The following is a 12983-nucleotide window of genomic DNA, read 5'->3' as shown; positions in this document are numbered from 1 at the left end:
TCTCAAGAAGACAGTTAGTGGAGGATTGGGGAGACAGGAAAGGTGTAAGTCAAGGCAATTAGACAAGAACTTCCTGCAATATACAGGCTCTGAAGGTTAGGTATGTGACAGGAGAGTATGATCATTTACTAGCAAACATTTATTAAACATTCGCAATGTTCCAGGCACCTTGATTATGATGTCTGATCAGTTAATGACTGTTTATATACTTTTGCAAGGGCAGGAATTAATTCAGGTCATTAATAACCTAAAGCACAAATATGTGGACAGATAATGTGAACAAGCTTGCCAGACTTAAAGGAGAATGCTTATATTAAGCTAAAGGAAACGCCTGGCAGCATTGTTGTAACAGTGATTTTCCACTTCTAATTTAAAACAGTGCTAGCTACTTGGATCATAGCACCAATAAATCTGGGGCTTTGTACCTTTAAAAGGTATATTTCTAGTGACTCAACGTGCAGCAGCCAAACTTTTAAATTGCTGTTTATGCAGACAATATCAACTCATACAACAGACATTTGTTAAACACTTGCTGCAAGTTTATAATCAAGAATAAATTAGAAGGTACTCCTACTTTCAGGTAATTTATATTTTAATGTTATACAAGTGTTGTTAACCCAACCTATAATTTAACATAAAATTGATGGCGATAAAATTGAGAAAAAGAATTTTCTGATAAAGATTATGGAATCATTTTGTGTGGAAGAAGTCTTTAAATTGGAGTATGAAGGATAGATGGCTTACATCAAAATTTTTTCATAGAAAGGAAATGCATATTTTCTTTTGAAAGACTATAAACTAGAGATAAGCTATACAGAGAAAACCACAAAATAGTTGGCTTGTTCATAGATAACTCATATGCATATGGAGGTATACCTTTCTAGACTCAGACACAATATAAATATGAATACACACAAATATGATAATGAACAAATAAGACAGATAATACCTTAAAAATGAAAAAAATCTATTTGTATATGGTGATTTTGTAACAGTTTTTTCTATCAAATATCATGTAATGGTTATCATCATTTCAATGGAATCAGTGTAAGTCATTAGCATCAATTTTTTATTGTCTGTAAATGGTACATAGATGTATGATGACTTAGCTAATAAAATTAGAGACAGCCTTCTCTTTTGTTTTTCTATTATAAACACGATAGAAAGATAATCCTTAGTGAAAGCTTTTCCTTCATGGTGAATGCCTAGAAACAGAATTCCAGGTTAGTGCGTATGTGTCTTTGTAATGGATAGACAGAACAATGAGATGTATCTCTAGGAACAGGAATGCTATTCGTCTAGACATAGGAAATCAACCCCAGAAGATTGTGGCTCAAGGGTGACAAGATTTGCCTAAGGAATAAGGTTGAAGGAAATGTCTTAGTCTGTTACAGCTGCCATATCAAAAATATAAGAAACAGCATGACTCAGATGCAACAGAAATTCATTTCTTTTAGTTCTGGAGCCTGGGAAATCTCTGGACAGGATGTCAGCAAATTTCATATATGGCACAAGCTGTATTCCTAGTTCACAGTTAAGTGACTTCTCTCTGTGTCTCTGTCCTGGTGTGGTGACAGGGCTTAGGAGCCTGAAGGGTCTCTAATCAAAGCCTTGATACCATACAGGGGGGCTCCTCCGCATGATTGAATCACCTCTTAAAGACCTGCCTCCCAGTATCTTTATGCCCTTTATGTTGGGAGTGGTCATTGAAGATGTAGCAATGTAGCACTGTCCTCCCCTTGTTCATCGATTTGCTTGAGCGGGCACCAGTAACACCTCATAACAAATTGTGAGACTTGTTGTTACTGTTGTTGGCATATTGAATATGTCATGGGTAGCTTGCCAGCTTTGCTGTGCAGGTGAGATAGTCTCGGTAGCTTGCCGGGCTCTTTGAGAGGGGTGGAGGAATTAAACCTGGGTCGGCCACATGCAAGGCAAACGCCCTACCCGCTGTGCTATCGCTCCAGCCCAGTCATTGGAGATATTAGGATGTCATACAAGAAAGACAGCCAAGCTTGTCGACCTGCAGTCATGACAAAGCAACAAAAAGGAAAGTATGTGTGTGTGTGTGTGTGTGTCTGTGTGTGTGTAAGAAAGAGAGAGAGAGAGAGAGAGAGAGAGAGAGAGAGAGAGGAGGGAGAAGGAGGGAGGGAGGGAGGGAGGGAGGGAGGGAGGAAGGGAGGGAGGGAGGGAGGGAGGAGAGAAAGGGGCAGAAAGAGAGAGGGAGAGAGAGGCAGAGAGAGGCAGAGAGAGGCAGAGAGACAGAGAGATAGAGACTGATAGAGACGGAGAGAGACAGAGAGACAGAAAGAGACAGAGAGACAGAGAGAGACAAAGAGAGAGAAGAAATGTGGTTATAGGGCAGAGAGTGATCATACAGGATTAAGCCAGGTGCTTTACATAAAGCCACAACCTCCTCACCATCCTCACGATTCCCTGAGCATCTCCAGGTATAGCCCTGTAGGATACCCTGAGCACTTCCTAACCCTTGAGAATTTTACAGCTTCCTGGACCCATGTACTGAATCCCTGGTCCAGTTGGCTGCTGAGCACCATCAGAAGGAGTCTCTTGAGCTCTGTCTGGAAACTCCCTTGCCTCAAAATCCCCATCCCATACAAACATTCAAAAGAAGTGTGACTGAAAAAGTAGGACTGGACCGGAATTTTCAGAATCTTCAAATGTGGATCAAAGAAGGCGGGGCTCCCAACATCCAGAGTTCAGAGGCATGATCTCAATGCTCTGGAGCATATCTGCAACTCTCCTTTCCTCCGATGTAGGGTTTGGGCTAATCCCAGTGGTGCTGGTACTATTGCTTCAATACTTTACACTGCTGGAGAGTTGGAGGAGTGCTCTCAAGGATAAAACTAACTAGTTTTCAGAATCGTTCATGCTTGAGCAAATGACCTCAGATGGCGGCCTGTCCATCCAGGACTCCTCTCCATGTATCCGATGATCACTTTCACCAGACTAAATACACTCACCAGAGAGGCATGACTAATAGTCATATTTGCAAAAGAAGAAGAGATCTTTTAAAATGGCAGCCATCGATGATGGGATTGTAATACAGAAGCAAACTAAACTCAAAAAACAAAAAAAACAGTAACACAGAAGGCCCAGCTAGCAACAAAAAGCTTTATAAATCCTTAGACAAGGACTTAACAACCCAATGGTGAGATTTAAGGATTTTCACGTAAAAATTAATTTTTTAAACTTTTAAAAGGCAGCAACCAAAAGTGGCCATTGTGACAAGTGGAAGCTGGCCATTTCTTGGGATAGTCAGAGGTGACTGCTTCCCTCTGGGGAGACATCTCAGGGTTTTTCTTCAAATCTGGACTTTCGCATCATATTTTTACAGCTCCATTTATTTTATTTTTTTATTTTTATTTTTTATGTAAGCAACTAGGATTTATAAAAGATATGCAAACAAAACTTGTAATGATACAAAATAACATTTTCCTGGAGTGTTTTGTTTTTAGGCCACAACTGCTGTTCTCAGGGCTTACTCCTGGCTCTGTGTCCAGGGATCACTCCTGGAGGGCTGGGAGGATCATGTGGGGTACCAGGAATCGAATCTAGGTTGGCTGCGTGCAAGGCAAATGCGCTACTATCTACTATCACTCTGGCTCCCAAAGTATTTTCAAAACGTCAAAAAGCGAAGGTACTTTACCATTCTCAGCTCATGACAGAGCAAGTGGGTGAGTGGAATGATAATTTCTACACATACTGGAGCACATTTAGTGAACCGGCAACAAAGAAAGTTGAAGGCAGGCTGAACTTTTGTCTTAAGGAACTAGAACTGAGGGGCTCCTGGTATTAACCAGGATATGGTAATCATCCAGCATAGCTCAATGTTCTACCTACTATTAGAAATGGGCTGGACACCAGGAGGATTACTCCATAGCTTAGTGGCCAGCCAGGCATTCTAGAGGAAAGGGCAGCTCAGATAGAGAAGGGAGCACCAAATAAAGGGTGTTTGGAGGATCCTCCCAGGAGGGGAGATGCATGTCGAAAGTAGACTATGGACTGAACATGTTTGCCACTCAATGCCTCTTTTGCAGACCACAACACCCAAAAGGAGAGAGAGAACACAGGGGATTGCCCTGCCACAGAGGCAGAGGGGGATGGGGGAATGGGGGTGGGGGGGATGTTATCCATGGTGGTGGAAAATGGGCACTGGTTGAGGGATGGGTATCTGATCATTGTATAATCGAAACCCAAGCACAAAAATTGTAAATCTACAACTGCACCTCATGGTGTTTCACTAATAAAAAAAATAAAAATAATAATAATAATAATAATAATAAAAGAAATGGGCTGGAGCGATAGCACAGTGGTAGGGCATTTGCCTTGCACGTAGCCAACATAGCCGGCCCGAGTTCGATTCCTCTGCCCCTCTCGGAGAGCCCGGCAAGCTACTGAGAGTATCTCGCCCGCACAGCAGAGCCTGGCAAGCTACCCGTGATGTATTCGATATGCCAAACACAGTAACAGCAAAATCTCCAATGGAGACGTTACTGGGCCCACTCGAGCAAATCGATGAACAATGGGAGGGCCTTTACCTTTACCTTTACTATTAGAAATGTACATGATAGGAATTCTGGGGATCTTTGGAATTCTTCTTTTAAGCTCTCAGTCAACAGTAGCCACAATGTAACATTTGTGTTGAGTTACTCTTTGTACTAAACAGTAATTCGCATAGGTTCCTTTGTGTATGCATGGTACTCCTTCAAATCTTGGATCCTTGGCAATCCTGAGAGCTACTCAACACTTTTGCCCCATTTTCTCAATCTCAGCCATGACACAGTCAGTTATACAAGGGATACACTCGACACACAGACAGTCCATCATTGATTGTACCAAGTCCAATTTGGCTTTGATGGAGAAGTTGATAAAGTTGGTATCAACCAGGATATGGTACGGTGGGACCAGTTGTGTCTTATACTGGAAAAATAAGCAGAAAGGGTGCTGGGTGACTTCTCTTTCCTTAAGTGCACTGGGATCTTTCTCTACTTTCTTTTTAGGTTTTAATCTGTACTTTTCTTTCAGCCACTGGTCTCTGAGACTGAACATTCTCTTCATGGTCACTTACTTCCTGGTCTTCTTCTGTTTCCCCATGTCCACACTGTGAGCCCGGGCTCCTTTCAGCTCTATTTATTTTAATGCAGCCTTTGTTATTTGTTTTGGAACAGCCCTCTAAACATTCCTCCAAGTGCTACTTTAGTGGAGATGCTTCAGTTTCTCCTCCTTTTTTCCTTCTTGAAATGTGACTACACTTGTAGCTGGAGGAGCAGGTCAAGTTCTGGGGAAGCTTTATAGGACCCTAAAATAGAGACCAGCAAATCCAGTAACTAAGGTTTAACTATGGAGTGGAAACTTGAGCAAGAGGAACTCTGATAGACTCACATTTTTTTTTTTTTGGCTTGCGTTTGGGGAGGGTTTCAGTGACACAAGGTTATGCTAGGGCTTACTCGTGGCTCAGTGCTCAAGGGACAATCTGCTGTTCCAGGGGTCTAATTGGGGTAAGTTGCATGCTTGGCAAGCACCCTAACTTATTTTTTATTATTTTTTATTTTTTTTGTAGGAGTACTGCTATTTATTCAGCCACTGATTAGCTGATTGAATTGGGCATGAACTCCACGTTAATTTCTTTTTTTCTTTTTTTCTTTTTATATTTATTTATTGAATCACTGTGGGAAAAGTCACAAAGCTTTCAGGTTTAAGTCTCAGTCATACAATGATCAAACACCTTTCCCTTCACCAGTACTCATTTTTCATCACCAAGTACCCCAGTATACGCCCCTCCCACCCCTTCAAATGCCTGTGAGGCAGATGATTTCCACTCAACTCTTTTCTACATTGATTACATTCATTATTTTGACAAAAGATGCACCATTATTGTTTAGAATTTCCCCCCAAACAATCAGAATTGCTGAAAAGGCATTGTGAAATATTTTGTTTTCTATAGCTGGTTATGAGAATCATATAATGCCATGCGGCCACGATTTTGGGTTTCTGCAAAGAGCCAGACAATTATGAGATTGGTTTCTGTGTGTAGGGTATTATGGCATGCCGGAGAGTCACTCGTGGGGGGTAACTCGTGACCTCGGTAGGGCATGAAGGACGTGCCAGTACCTCTCCCCTTCCCATGAGACTGCAGTTGCCCCATAACTGCCAACTCGTACCTGCCTTTCCTATAAGCTCTGAGGCGGTGGCCACCTTGCTGCCGGGGGGGTGGGGGGGGAAGGTGGAAGAGAGCAACACCCTTTCCCTCCTGGGGAGGCATTGCATTGTAGTTTAATGCATGGTCCGTTCACTTTTCTTCTGCAAGCTGCTGGGCTCTGGACTAAGTTTTTTTTGCCTCTGGAGCCATGACCGTGCCAGAGAGCTGCTTGTGGGGGACAACTTGTAATCTCTGTAGGGCGTGAAGGACGAGCCGATACCACCCTCCTTCCCATGAGACTGCAGTTGCCCCATCACCACCGACTCATACCTGGCTTTCCAATAAGCTCTGAGCCGGCGGCCACCCTGTATGCAGTCCAGATGCATTTCTGCCAAAAGCCACTGGGTTTCAAGATTTGTTACTGAGTCTCTGGTATCATGGCTATTAATCAGCTTGATCAGGAGCCAGAGAGGCTGTTTATAGGCGGTGACTCAGGGTCTCGTTGGGATTGGGAGAAAGAGTCGGCTCCACCCCCATGTGGTGAGGCCCTGTGTGTCTCGTCACTGCAGGTTCAAATCTGACTGTCCAGTGGCCTCTGGAGGATGGTGGTCACCAGGCTGCCAGGGGGAACAGGCCAAGGCATGAAACCTATTTCCACCTGGAGTGGCACAGCGCCAATAACCTACTGCAGGAACAGGATGCATTTCTGCCAAAAGCCTTTGGGTTCCAGGATTTGTTTCTGAGACTCTGGGATCATGGCCATTAAGCAGTTCGATCAGGAACCGGAGAGACCATGCCTCCAATTATATAGCTGAGCCGGAGGTGGTTTGTGGGTGTGTCTCCCACATGCCTAACTTTTGGCCGTTTACTTTCTTGGTAAACTTTGCCCCAAGTTTTTGGGGTCTGGTCAAAGGCACAGCAGCAATTTTGGGGTATCTGAAAGTCTGACATTGCCATCAGGCTGCTGATGCACTCACCTCACAGGTACAGATTGACCTGCTGGCGGCTTCTTTTTATTTTTAATTTAATTTTTTATTGAATCACTGTGAGATACAGTTACAAAGCTTTCATGATTGAGTTTCAGTTGTACAATGATTGAACACCCATCCCTCCACCAGCATACATTTTCCACCACCAATGTCCCCAGTATCCCTCCCACCACCCCCTTTCTAACCCACCCCCTGTCTCTGTGGCTGGCACCTACCTTCTTACTCTCTCTGTCTCTCTATTTTGGGGCATTATGGTTTGCAATACAGATACTGAAAGACTTGGTCCTTAGTCTACTTTCAGCACACATCTCCCATCCAAGCAATCCCTCCAACCATCATTGACTTGGTGGTCCCTTCTCTATGCAAACTCCCTTCTCCCCCAGCATATGAGACAGGCTTCCAAACCACAGAGCTGTCCTCCTGGCCCTTGTCTCTATTGTCCTTGAAGTACCTACACTTCCATACTATCTCTCTCGTCCCTATCCAGATTCTTAGTAGACTGAGGCAGGGGGGATTCGTTTCCCCTACCACTTGAGAACAAACCCTGCTAAATCCAATGCCATGACAACTCCCAGTCACTGTGACTGGCCCCTAAAAAGCCCCCCATAGCTCCCAGTGTTTCTTCTCAGGCTGCTGAATTCCGTCTGTGCAGTGAGCGCCTGTGTGTGATTGACTCGGCTCCTGAGCTGATGTTTACACGGCTGTATTCATCTTGCTCCGATGACTGTGACATGCCACCGGGATGCAGCGGGGCTGACAGGGAACGTGAGGGAGACCAGACAGATGACAGCGTCTGTGCTCTTCAGCGCCAGTGCAGGATGATCTGTCACCTGATGATAGGCCACAGCCTGTCATTTATTTACTTACAGCTTTAATGTGGGTAAAATGAGCAGGCAAGGGGAGTCGTGGTGGGGGGAGTGACAAGAGGCCCAGCGAAAGTGAGTGGTTTCAGGAAAGCAAAATCTGACAGACCCTTTTCAGCATCAAACTCCCCACAACAGCCATTTCCCACATCTCGATGGACCTGCCAGCCTGGGAGCCAATTAGGAGGCCCATTCTGGGCAAGAAATGAGATTTGCAAAGCAGGAACTTTAGTCATTTAGTCTCCGGGCGTGGGGGGAGGAGACAAACCACAGGACCACTTGATTACATTAAAGTGCCTTGAATTTCCTGCACATTTAATTTCTGTAATAGTCAGTGACTGTTTTGGCAAGCACGCTGCCCTTTTGGTTTTTTTTTTTAATCTGTATGCATTTCACAAAGCAGATTTTTACATGCTAGGGGAATCACCACCCAAGTGTCGTTTCTGCTTGAAAAGTGCTGCTAGAAATTGTTCAGTCTTGAAGACAAGTCTTTGGGAAAGCACTGACCTGCTTTTTAATGAGATGATATTCTAGTTATCGAAAAGACATGACTGAATATTAGGAGATGGAGTCAAGAGGGGGGGCAACAATAGGTATTTTCTTATTTCTGGCGGGGGGGGATGTGACTATTCACCAATAAATGATTTTGGCTTGTATCTAAATGGATCAGCTCTTTATGAGTTGAACAAATTTAATTAACCAAACACTTGAAATATTTTATGTACAACTATAGGGCTGAATCATTAAAACCTCCTTTAAAAGGCATCTGCCATGTAGGCCTGGTTTTCTCGCTTCATAGCACTGGGGTTTATTTTGTGACACGGCCTTGGGGAGAGAGGCCTAGGAATACACAGAACTTGAAAGCTCTTGCTTTGAAGATGTGATGTGTGCATTGAATGGGAGGCAGGAGGAACATTTTCATCGGCCCAAAGTTCCCCAAACATTCACAAACCATCACTAACAATGGGATTGGTCAGGACCAGGTGCTACGTCCAACATGACATCAGTAAAATCTGCCATGTGCAGTTATCAAAGAACTGACATATTTCAAAAGAAACACAGCCTTTGTTCAGAAGTGGGTGTTAACAGAACCCAGTGTCCTGAGTCTCATGTTCTCAGGGAGACTCTGGTTATTGGTGCAGCATTTCCAGTTGCTTCTACAGACATGTCTATAGTCGTTGGACACAGTTAAAATAATGCCTCTCCCTCTAGGCATGCAGATATGCAGCACCCAAGCACCAAACAGCTGACATCCTGGGTCCCAAGAGGCCTCAGCAGCTCCCAATAAAGGCAACATCTCTTTATTTTTCACCTAGTTTTTTTTTTAATTGAATCACCATGAGATACATTGCAAAGCTCTCATGTTTGAGTTTCAGTCATACAATGATCGAACTCCCATCCCTCCACCAGTGCATATTCTCCACCACCAATGTCCCCAGTATACCCTCTACCCCTTTCTAATCCTCCCCCTGCCTCTAAGGCAGACACTCCCCCATACTCTCTCTCTACTTTTGGGCATTATGGTTAAGGTAACATCTCAATGGAAGTTATGGTCTAGTAATGATTAAGGCAACATCTCAGTGGGCTGGAGGGATAGCACAGTGGGTAGGGCGTTTGCCTTGCACGCAGCCAACATGGCCGACACGAGTTCTATTCCTCCGCCCCTCTCGGAGAGCCCGGCAAGCTACCGAGAGTATCTCACCCTCACGGCAGAGCCTGGCAAGCTACCCGTGATGTATTCCATGTGCCAAACACAGTAAAAACAAGTCTCATGATAGAGACGTTACTGAGCCCGCTCGAGCAAATCGATGAACAACGGGAGGACCGTGACTTTCCGTGACCGTGACTCAATGGAAGTTAGGCATCTCCATGTGATGGTTGGAACTGCTGTGGGGAATATTACCACTTCCTCCTGTGTCTGCTAAGGAAAAGGCAGTCAGTTCAGTAGATGTGGAAGAAGTCACTGCATATCAGGCATGCTTCCCTCCATGGCTCCGTAAGCCCCTTCTGTGTCCACCTCTGTGTCTCCACTTCTCACAGCTAATCATAGATGTTGCTGCTTCAAGGTGCAAGTGATCTACAGCACAGGGGAGGTCTCGCCACATCTCCCTCTGTGCTCCCCTTCCAGAAGCTTCAAGTACCAGCTACAGTGAGCTGCTACTTATTCCTCCAGATCTGGTGCCAGGGAAATGAAGCTATGCTCAGGGACTTGACATGATGTAAAATACAGGAATCCCAACCAGTGACCTTCTGTTTCAGGTGCTGATAGTGACCTCAACGCTACGTATAACTTTGGATATAAATGGATAGTTACTTATTGGCCAAGAGATGAACATTGTTTCTAAAAGATTTCAGGAGAGATGAGAAGTTTGTCCCTGCATATGTTCTTGGCGATGCATCTTTGATGTTTAACGGAGCCAAATTTCCTGTCCTCCTTACCTTGCCTTGGCAGCAGAGGATAATGAATCCTATAACCTTGCTTACAATGTAGCTGTGTATTGTTTGCATTGAATTTATGTGGACACAGGTGGTGCCCTCGGGGTCCAGGCCTTTATGGGGAACACCTGCTTCCGCTTCTTTTGCCGGCATGATCCTTGGGCATGACATATGCTGGGTGGGGCCTTAGGTTATATTTGCAAGATCAGCAAGGTGAAGAATGTTAAACTCTTTTATGAGAGCTAAGCTTTATTGTTCTTCTCAACACCCACTCATGGCTACTTAGCCTTTTTAATATCCTCGATTCGATGTTGTTGATTGTGGTGACAAGGGAATAATTGGAAGAAAAGGCAAGAAGGTGGTTTCTGACGTGGTCTAAGAAACTCCCACCTCTTATATCCTCAGAAATACCTTATAATTTGCCAAGTAGTTCAGTCTCTGTGATCACATACTCCAGAATAGCATATCCTATTTTTAATCAGATAACAGGTATGTAAAAAACGTGTTTTATTGTTTGTTCTTCTATCAAATATTAATAGAGGGGTTTCCAGTTTTTTTTTTTTGCAGGCTCCAGGAACCAGGGCCGGATCTCCATTCCTTTAATAAACATAGATTAAACATAGATTTTAAAAAATACACAGAACACCTCACATCCTCTCTCCTCTGATACATTTAAACAGCTTTTTTTTTTTCTACCTCCTGCATTTCACATTCTATTTGGTAGCCAAGGTGAACTGTAAAAGTAATTACCATCCACTGGGACCTTTTCTGCCGAGACCATCTGATACCATCCAAAATTTTAATGTGCAAATTTTATCACTAGCGTTTTTATTCTTGACTCAAATGGAGTGCTAGCTCCACTCAGCATCAGTCTATTTACAAAAACCTTGAAACACAAAATGATATCAAACATAATCAGAGATAAGCAGCAAGGCCGATCATGTGTTTGTAACTGAATGTTCCTTCCCCGTAACATGGAGAAGTTGGGGTCATATTTGAGCTCTTTCTCTGAAGCAGCGACCTGGCCCTGGATTGGCTGTCAACAACCACCAAAATCACTCATGACCACTCCCCTTTTCAGGGGGAATTTTAAAGGGGTGCAGGAGATAATGCCTCTCTGATCACTTGAGAACAGACCTTATGAAGTCACATCCCCCCTTGTTTTCTAGGGTCGCCATAACAAGTAACTATCAACTAAGTGACGTAAAACAATGGAAGCTTCTTCTCTCCCTGTTCTGGAAATTGGTCCAGCTCAAGACCTTGACAGAACTGTCTACTCTGAGAAGTCTCTGTATGGACAAAGAAGAATCTGTCTATGTTTCTTCCAGCTCCTGGGGATGCTTAAACCTCCAGGCCCATGGCTGGATTCTTCCCATTTCTTCTGCACCATCACACAACTGACTGGCATCCCTTAGTGACCCTCTGTTCTTTCCTCTTCTTTCAAGGACACCAGTCCTCGATTCTAGTGCCCACCTGAAATGCTTTCCTCTTAAGATCACTAACATGGGCAGGGACCTCTGCCCATGTCCTACTTTTAAGCAGAATCACACCCGTACCTCTTCACGATTTCAGTTTAGATGGGGTGGGCATCATTCTGTCTGCTGCACTTCAGTTTCTTTCACTGTCATCATGTGGCCTGATGTCTATAGAATATTCTCAGGTGGCAGCTGCAAATCTTTTCAAATCCTGTCTAAAAAACAGGGTGAAGTGTTAATTTTTGTATGGATACACCCACCTACCTATTTGTGTTTCTACTTAAAAAAATATAAAGGCTAAACCAGAATTTGGAAATCCATGGCACGGGTGTTTAGAATTGGAAAGAACAGTTCTTGGATAATATTTATAAGTGCTTTCCTTCTATTTATTTATCTTTATCAGTTGATTCCTTAAACAGTGTCAGGAGGGAGGTGGGTGGCAGCATTTATCCTAAAGAGATAAACACTAAAGAAGCAAGACGCATTTCTTTTTGCCAGTGTCCCTGGTTTATGGGGCTGGATTGGAGCTTTAATATCTACATTAGATTTGATCACAGTGGGTCAAGAAACAGTCTGACTTTCACCGTCATGGTCACGGTCCTCCCGTTATTCTTCTGCTTGAGCGGGCCCAGTAACATCTCCATCATGAGACGTGTTACTGTGTTTGGCATATTGAATACGTCATAGGTAGCTTGCCAGGCTTTGCCGAGTAGGCGAGATAATCTCCGTAGCTTGCCCGGTTCTCCGAGAGGGGTGGAGGAATCGAAGCCAGCCAGCTGCATGCAAGGCAAACGCCCTACTGCTGTGCTATCACTCCAGGCCAGTCTGTCTTTCAAGTTTTGTTTATGCGGTCCATAGGAAGATACTCTCCTCCCTTTCATTGGACTTAAAGCTTCAGCTATATATTAGCTTAGGCACTTAGTCTGTGGAATCAATCTGAGCTTGCTTCACTTTTCAAAGTTTTTTCGGCTTTATAACATTGGATGAGTTCTATATAATATTTTCAGAGCTCAGATTTCTCATCTAAGTGGAAAGAATAGTAATTATCATGTAGGAAGAT

General features: G+C 43.8%; 1 pseudogene; it reads right to left on the bottom strand.

Annotated features, from left to right (window-relative positions):
- The window catches only part of LOC130040115 (rRNA-processing protein FCF1 homolog), a 28499-nt pseudogene extending 23384 nt beyond the window's left edge, over positions 1-5115 (bottom strand).
- Positions 5116-12983: the final 7868 nt, after the last annotated feature.

This window comes from Sorex fumeus, unplaced genomic scaffold, assembly GCF_029834395.1.
Source record: "Sorex fumeus unplaced genomic scaffold, SorFum_2.1 ptg000094l, whole genome shotgun sequence".
Classification (NCBI taxonomy): domain Eukaryota; kingdom Metazoa; phylum Chordata; class Mammalia; order Eulipotyphla; family Soricidae; genus Sorex; species Sorex fumeus.
Note: the sequence above shows the minus strand (reverse complement) of the source record. Positions and strands in the feature narration are given on the sequence as shown.